Source organism: Neoarius graeffei, chromosome 5, assembly GCF_027579695.1.
Source record: "Neoarius graeffei isolate fNeoGra1 chromosome 5, fNeoGra1.pri, whole genome shotgun sequence".
Lineage (NCBI taxonomy): Eukaryota > Metazoa > Chordata > Actinopteri > Siluriformes > Ariidae > Neoarius > Neoarius graeffei.
The window spans coordinates 97,681,080-97,690,704 of NC_083573.1; positions in this window are offsets into that span (position 1 = coordinate 97,681,080).

Below are 9,625 nucleotides of genomic sequence, written 5' to 3' on the forward strand. Positions count from 1 at the left end.
GTGTGTGTGTGTGTGTGTGTGTGTGTGTGTGAGAAAGCCATGTGCTTAAAGAGCTCATAAACAGGAAGTCAGGAACTAATTCGAATTCTGGTGACAGTGACCTCTGTGGAGGGAGGGGGACTATTACTATCCTGGGCTCTCTCACACGTTGGCAAAAATCAATTTGGATACACGTGCTGTGTGAAATGGCTTTTACACTCATCACACTACACGCAGTACGTATTACCTGGTGTAAAATTACATTGTCTTATCTCTGATTCAGGACCATGATTACCCTTACAGGGAAAAAAAAAAATAAAATATATATATATATATATATATATATATATATATATATATATATATATATATATATATATATATTTATTTTTTTTTTTTTTTTTTTTTTTACACGTGATCAGAGTTTTTTTTTATGTGATTGTTTGGTAACACAGTATGTGAAAAGCATGTGAAGGTTTTGGATATTTCACCATAAAATGCCTTGAAAATGTCACATCAGTACAAGAAAACATAAGTGATGTAATGGGTAATAATTATGTGATTCAGTGAAATTTTCAGAAAAAATTACATCTGAAAAAATAAAACTACATGTACTGCATATAAAAAGTTACATGAAAATAAATGAATTATGACATAAGACATAAATCAAAACAAAAATAAAAATAAGAAACACAAGCAATACCTGAGGAAATTTAATATAAAAGAAGCGAATCAGGTAAAAAAACAAAACAAAAAAAACACATGCAGTACTTGCAAAAAAAAATGAAATCAAAATAAATGAATTGTGAAATACATAAAAAGAAAAAAAAGGAAAGAAAAACATGCACTACATGTTAAAATGTAATATAAAAAAGAAATGATGTAAAGAAAAATATATAAAATACAAAGAAAATGAAACCACATGCACTACATGTGGAAATTTAATATAAAAGAAGTGAATCGGGAAGGCATGCACTACATGTAAAAAAAAGTATAAAAATAAATGAATTATGACATACATAAAAAGGACATTAAAGATAAAAATAAAAATAAAAAACACATGCCCTACATGTGAACATTTAATATAAAAGAAATTAATTATGTAAAAAATATACCTAAAAATAAAAATACAATAAAAAGACATGCACTACATGTAAAAAAATTCCATAAGAATCATTTATTGTAATATACATAGAATAAAAATGAAAATAAAAAATGTGCACTACATGTAGAAAATTAAATTAAAATGATGTATTATGACAGACATAAAATACAAATGAAAATAAAACATGTGAAAATGCATTATAAAAAGAAATGAATCATATAAGAAAATTACATGAAAATAAAAAATAAAATAAAAATGCATGCATTAAATGTGAGAAATATATTAAATATACTGTAACTCCGATATGCAAACTGCTGGAAAAAAAACAGTGCAAATTTCAGATGATTATCCTGTAAGAACCGTATAAATGGATAAATGGATAAATGTATATGGATGGGATGGTAATAAATGGAGATGATGGACTGGGAGAGATAATAACAATAATAATAATAACAGTAATAATAATTCTCAGAGCGAGTGTTTGGTGAGACGTAACAGACGACCCTCAGGCGTATCCACTCTCCCGAGGGACCTCTTCTCCATGAAGAGTCCATCAGAGACCAACATTCTTCACCGAATCGCTCCATTGCCTTAATCCCCAAGACATTTCAATGATTTTCAATTGAAATCATTAACCCCTGAAGGTCAAACTCTGTGAAATTCAACACGAAGGATTTCCAGGCTGACGGCTCACACTGGAGTTAGAGTGAATCTCAGCTCAGGAGGGATAAGTGAAACAAATGAGAGATGTCAGTGGAGCCAATCTAACGTCCGACTCAATATCAGGACGTGAAAAAGTAACAAAGCTGCAAGTCTGCATGAAGCTCAAGCCAGTTGAGTGAAATACTGAGTCTAAAAACAAAACATTGGAAAAGCAATGTTTCATTACAGGATGAAGGTGATTAGTCAGAAGAATCTATCTATCTATCTATCTATCTATCTATCTATCTATCTATCTATCTATCTATCTATCTACAGTGCCCTCCACAATTATTGGCACCCCGGTTAAGATGTGTTAAAAGCCTTAAAATAAATTCAATTTTTATTGCAGAAGCATAATCTCACACTGAAAATTGTAGAAAAATGTAACCCTTAACTCAAGTCAATTTAAAACAATTTAAAAATCCCTGACTAAGAAATAATTATTTTTCATAAAATCGACTGTTCCACAATTATTGGCACCCATAACAAGTCCTAGAAAATAAATGTAATTGAAGCATTTCTGTCATTTCTACTGTAGTTTATAAAGTTGATCAGAGTATCTAGGAACCTTTAATTAGTAATTCATCACATCCTGTTTCCCTGGGGTATAAATATGATGTGACACAGAGGCCTATTTCTCTTATCCACTCTTCAGCATGGAAAAGACAAGAGAACACACCATTCAAGTAAGGCAGACGTGTGTCAACCTTCATAAGTCAGGGAATGGCTACAAGAAAATAGCCGCTCGCCTACACCGGCCCGTATCTACAGTCAGAGGAATCATCAAGGAGTTTAAAACAACTGGAACAGTGGCAAACAAGCCTGTACAAGGATGCAAGTTTATCTTGCCACCACGCACAGTGAGGAGGATGGGAAGAGAAGTAAAAAGTTCTCCAAAGCTCACTGTGAGAGAATTGCATCAAAGAGTAGCATCTTGGGGTCACAAAGTCTCCATCACAACCATCAGGCGCTATCTACATGCCAACAAGCTGTTTGGGAGGCATGCACGGAAAAAGGCTTTTCTCACTTACAAGCATAAACGTAAACGTCTGGAGTTCGCTAAGCGGTACTGGGACTTCAACTGGGACCGTGTGCTTTGGTCAGATGAGACCAAGATAGAGCTTTTTGGCAACAAACACTCTAATACATCACAAAAGATGAGTACAGTATGTGGAAAAGCAGCTCATGCCCACTGTGAAGTATGGGGGAGGACGGTGATGCTGTGCGCCTGTTTCTCTTCCAAAGGACCTGGGAACCTTGTTAGGGTGCATGGCATCATGAACTCTTTGAAATACCAGGACATTTTAAATCAAAATCTGGTGGCCTCTGCCAGAAAACTGAAGGTGGGTCGTCACTGGATCTTTCAGCAAGATAATGACCCTAAACATGTGGCCAAATCTACACAAAAATGGTTCACCAGACACAAAATCAAGCTCCTCCCATGGCCATCTCAGTCCCCAGACCTCAACCCAATTGAAAACCTGTGGGGTGAGCTGAAGAGGAGAGTGCACAGGACTCTGGATGATTTAGAGAGATTGTGCAAAGAGGAATGGTCGAATATCCCCCTCTCTGTATTCTCCCATCCTGTGAAATGTTATAGGAGAAGATTAAGTGCTGTCTTGTTGGCAAAAGGGAGTTGTACAAAGTATTAACTTCAGGGGTGCCAATAATTGTGACACATATGATTTCATGTAAAAGAATTATTTCTTAATGTGGGATTTTTTTCCCACTGAATAAATGCACTTGAATTAAAGGTTGGCTTTTTCTCTTTTTTTGCATTGTTGTCCTATATTATTTAAAAAAATGAATTTATTAGAAGCCTAAGAACATATCTTAATGAGGGGTGCCAATAATTGTGGAGGGTGCTGTACCTATCCATCCATCCATCCATCCATCCATCCATCCATCCATCTATCAGCATCTGAAAGACATTAAAGTGACAGCTTTATGTAATTATGATAATTAGTCTGTTACTCTAAAGAGTTTTATGTGAACTGAGCAATTAGCTCAACATGCTGCATTCTCAGAAGTTTATTTCCAGGTCAACTGAAATGAATCGTTCAAAGAAAAATTGACAAAGTTTGTCCTTCAGGTTCATCTGGTGCACACATGCAGCTGGAGATGGAAGTGATTATTTCTAGACGTGTGTGTGTGTGACCCTTTCTGACCTCTCTTCTGTATTCTCCTGCGTTTTAGCTGTAGGCAAGATCCGGTAACACTTTTCACTTCTTACTCAATGTCCCAGCAGTAATACGATCAAAAGCCGTGAAACTGCGAAAACAAAGACCAGACGGTCCCCCCACACACACATACACATACACACACACATCCACTGGCAGGTTCAGACAGTTTGTGTGCAGTGTACAGGAGTACGAGTCATTCTGTAGCACGGCTGATTAACTGTTTAAAAATGATCCAAAAAGGAAAAAAAAAAGTGAAGACTGATTGTGAAGTGAATATTTGTGTATTTATTTTATACCTTTTATACAAGAGGATTTTAAAAAGTTCTGGACCTCACCCAGAAACAAGGGGCATAATTCCCATTTGGGGCATAACTGTAGACTATGAAGTTTTATATCACTATGTATAAAAACTCAAACGTTAGAAGCAATCAAAGAAAAAAAAGGAGAGGAAAGAAAGCTTCGAGCTGGAGTGCTGTTTCTCCAGGACGATGCGTCCATCCATACAGCACAGGTGGTGGGGCAAAAGCAGCCAAATGTGGCTTTGAACTGTTGCCCCATGCACCTTACTCACCCGACCTGACACTGTTTGGCCTCTAGCTGATTCCCAAACCTGCGTGGTCACCATTTCCAGAGTGATAATGAAGTCATCCATGCTGTTCAGGAGGATCTGGAGGCTCAAGATGTGACCTTCTTCCTCAAAGGGACAGTAACGCTTGAACATCAGTGGACCAAGTGCACTGAAGTTGAATGAGATCATGTTGAAAAACAATAGAAGAGCAATCTTTCTCCTGTGACGTTTTCTGGGTGAGGCTGAGAACTTTCTGAAGTACCCTCGTACTTCAACCCTTGATGAATGGAAAGCAGCACTGGATAGGCTTTATCACCAAAACACACAGCAGTGTAGAAGTATGTTGTAGATCTACAATTATTAATATCTATACGTTCTATACATATAGTGTCCTGTGAAAATCCTTTGCATGATCAGATTTTGATATTTATCAACTACAGACGTTGAGTGGTCACTGTGTTTTGGCAAACAACATCCTTCTCAAAAATAGAAATATCAAATCAAATGAATCAAGTCAATCCTCAAATCCATTCCACATGGACGGCAGTTATGCCGCATAATATGAAGTGCTGTTCGGGATTAAAAGAGCACTGTCAGAAATAAGGGTACAGTAGGAGTCCATTTCTGTCCTCCAAGGTACAATCTACACTAATGTACCCCCCTGGGGTCATTATTGGACCTCGAGGTAACTATGTGTACCTTTTTAGGGCCAAAAAGGTGCATATATGTCCCCAATCAGTATATAAATGGTACTAATAAGTACCTTAGACGGTACTGATGCAGTGACAAGATGGTGTACCGCTAAAGGTATAATAATGTGCTTTATTTTTATTTTAAGAGTGAGCTTTGGCCTGCAATCTGGACTCCTGGATGATTATGGTCACGATAGCCAAAACAAAAGCACTGGGAAAAACACGCAAAGTAAAGGATTCATAAGATTCATGTATCTGATGAATGTTTTGCCGTTCGAGCAACAGATTGAGGAATGTTTGGATTTGCTTAGGATTGGATTTCATTCCTGCAATCTGGCTGTTTTTGCCAATCGAGATCACCAACCAGATCTACTGTAGGGATGTAACCCAATATGAATACTAATATTATTCAAAAACAAACAGATAATCTATTCTAGATATAAATACAGATATGAATGCATTGTGGAGGTGCATTATTTTTCTTCCCATAAAGGTTAACATGGCAGTGAGACTGGAGGTGTGTAAAAGGTTCTGTTAGCTGGATGTTTTTACTTTCATATGAATGTGATTCAACAGTTACTGTAGATGAACTAAACAAAGACACTTTTGTTCATGTGGTGCATTTAGTACACTGGCTGGTCAGGGTTATGGCGGTTTAAATTAGCCTACCGTTTTGTTTATATGGTAAGTCATGGAAATCCAGGACAAAGTGCCCAAGCAAAGACCTATTACGAAAAAAATCCCCTTCATGTTTAGGCCACGCTTACTTCTGCTTTACATCTAAATACTATATACATGAATATTTGGAGCATTAAACATAGACGCAGATATAGAAACCAATAGTATCACTGCATTACAGGTCTAATCTGCAAGGAAATGTGGAATAATAAAGGCAATAATAATAATAATAATAATAATAATAATAATAATAATAATAATAAGTGTAAAATAAAAAAATAAACAATAATAAAAATTTTAATTAACAAATTATCAATAATAATAATGTAAATAAAATATTATTTTAATAAAATTTATTTAAATAAAAATTATTTAAATAATAATATTTATATTTAATAATATATGATTTTAATAATAATAATAATAATAATAATAATAATAATAATAATAATTACATTATATAACAACAATAATGATGATAATAATAATAATGAGACCGTCAATGATGGCGTAGCTCACTCCGGTACTGTCTAGTCCAGAAGGAACGCTCTAAAGTGGGCCACCTTATGGGCGCAATAAATGTTATAAGCTATATACACTATATAGAAGCTATAGCCACCCTAGGAATACTGACCTATTTACCAGAAAGAATCCAAAATGGCAAGGAATTGAGAGAGAAGAAGAGATTTGTGTGGAAACTGCTTATTAGGGATTGATTAATTACTCCATTACTCCATCTTCATTACTAATTCCAATTACGCAAATTTTGGTAGAAGCTATATGCGCCCCAGGCAGACCTACCTTCCTGCCAAAAAGAATAGAAATTGGTGAAGAATTGAGAGAGAAGAAGTGATTTTTGTGAAATGTGGACGACGCCAGATGGACGACGGACAACACATGATGGCATAAACTCATCACCTGTCGGCCGGATGAGCTAATAATAATAAAATAAAATGTAATAATAATAATAATAATAATAATAATAATAAAGTGTTGAGCTGATCATTCTAGCCACAAAACCCAAAATGGAAAGACGAAGCACTGGACGGATGAGTGTGTTTTTGTGACATGGACAAATGTGGCAATAAGCTTGGACCGATTCACTGAAACAGTCGAGGATATGATGCATGGCTGGTGTGTGACCATGTGTGAAGTGTGAAGTGAATACAGGGTGAATACAATAATTGACCCCATGGCTTGACCATCCAAACTGCTGAACAACTCATTATAACTGTGTCGATACACTATTAACAAACTGATTACGATCACTGGGGAAGGGACACAGTAAACAAAGGGACACACAGTAAATTAAGGGACACACAGTAAATTAAGGGACACATAGTCAATGTGTAACTCTAAATATTTGTTTAAAAGGAAGGAAGTCAACATAGACAGGAATGAGCAGTCTTTCGTGAAATTGTGATATACTACAGGATAGTAGCAGTGTAACACAGAGACTCTATCTGGCTTCAATAACTGTATTTGGAATTCAATCTGAAGTGGGTGTGGCCAAGGGTTTGTTTGTTTTGTTTTGTTTTTTATAAATGGTCTCAACTAGAAATAGAGTTGTCTTCATCCCAATCACACAGTTATTTTTCTTTTAAAGATTATTATTTAATAGTTGTGTGTTAGCCCTGCGATGACCTGGCGACTTGTCCAGGGTGTACCCCGCCTCTCACCCATAGTTAGTTGGGATAGGCTCCAGCTTGCCTGCGACCCTGTAGAGGATAAGCGGTTACAGATAATGGATGAATGGATATTTAATAGTTGGTTCTATTTCCCAAACTTTAAACAAACTAGTAGCTTGATTTAAAGTGACACAGGTCAATGTGACAAGATAAGATAAGATAAGATAAGATAAGATAAGATAAGATAAGATAAGATAAGATAAGATAAGATAAGATAAGATAAGATAAGATAAGATAAGAAGACCATTTATAAATCGTCTCAACTAGAAATAGTGTTCTTCATCCTGATCACACAGTGATCATATTAAAAAGATGAATAGTACCTTGTGGAGCTAGAATAACTCCTAGGTATTTGAACCACATGCTGTATTGCCCGCTGAACCACATGCTGTATTGCCCGCTGCCTTGTGCCTGTGAAGGAGAATGAGCTAGAAAAATGCAATGCGCTAATGTTTACACTTGGGTATGGAAACGGCCGAAGTTTATCCTCATTATCATGTTATAATGAGCGAGGTCACAACAAACGTGGTGGAACTGGAGGCCTCCGATACAGAAGCCAAGTCAAGTTTATTTTTATAGCGCTTTTAACAATAGACATTGTCACAAAGCAGCTTTACAGAATTTTAATGGCTTTAAATATGAGCTGATTTTATCCCTAATCTATCCCCAATGATCAAGCCTGTGGCAACAGCGGCAAGGAAAAACTCCCTCAGATGACATGAGGTAGAAACCCCGAGAGGAACCAGACTCAAAAGGGAACCCATCCTCATTTGGGTAATAACAAACAACATTATAACATTTTTAACAGTTTTAACATGAAGTCAATTTTGTTCATGGAGACTTACAGTAAGTGCAAAACTGTTCATGACAACTGCAGTCCTAAAGTTAGCAAGTCAACTGTAGTCCTCAGCCATAAAGCATTACTGTAAGTGTCCAGAGCTTCTTCCAAGTGTGACTTTCAACTATCCATATGGGGCCGTCCTCCACAGGAGCAATATGATGGGACTCCAGCCAGACATAGGGCATCAGGATGGATCAGGCAGGTCCGAGGAGCAGAAGAGGTCAGCATCTCAATCTCAGGATTGCCATGTAACTCCTGAGTGCTCCATCGGGAAAGCTGGCCAGCAATATTTACTCAGCTTGTCTGCCATGTTTTTTCCTTCTCTGTTCTGATGCATTTTGCCCCTGACAATGTCAAATACTTCCTAAAAATCATCCTTTTTTTGTCTCGATTTCAGAGTCTTCATTCGATCTGGGTGATCCGCCATGTTTGCTGTGGTTCCGTGGTCTTGACTTCTGACCTGCACATGACCTCACATGACTTTTCCAAACTGGCTGGTTTGTAAACAGACTAACGCATGGTTAAGATGCCCTGCATTAGGAAATAAAATGTATTAAAACAAGATGATGCATACCAGCCATGGGGATGGGTATCAGCTCAAACAATTCAGAAAGGGGAGTGGATTCAATGATTCCTGAACCAGCACATAGACCTGTGTCACTTTAATTTAAACTAGAGGAGTCCTGACCAGGCAGTTACTAAAGATGAATAATGTATGTTGTACATTGCATACATTGCATTAGCATGGACTTTGTACATCATGGATCTCACTTCAAAGACACTTGTGCATCACTTGTGATCACTCGCTCACTTCAGACCTGCATATAAATAAAAATTTTTAAAAATGCTCGCTTGCTTTCCTTTTTTTTTTTTTTTTTTTGCAGCATCCTGGTCACAAGGTACACCTCTGAACCTTTCTGGCAAGCTATCTGAAAAAAACAATATACTGCATCTCCAGTTTGTATTTGTATTTGTATCTTTTTAAGACAATTTCTGTTTATTCCAAGTAATTTATTCATACTTGGTGTATATAATGTATTATATATGTGTAATTACTTGTCAGCGCTGTTTTTCAAACTATACAAACAGCTAAAGGAAAAATAACACAAAGTATTTAAGATTCATATTCTGAAAGATTAGAGACTAATCCAGGTTTGTACGAATGCTCGGTAACAAAAAAAAAAAAAGA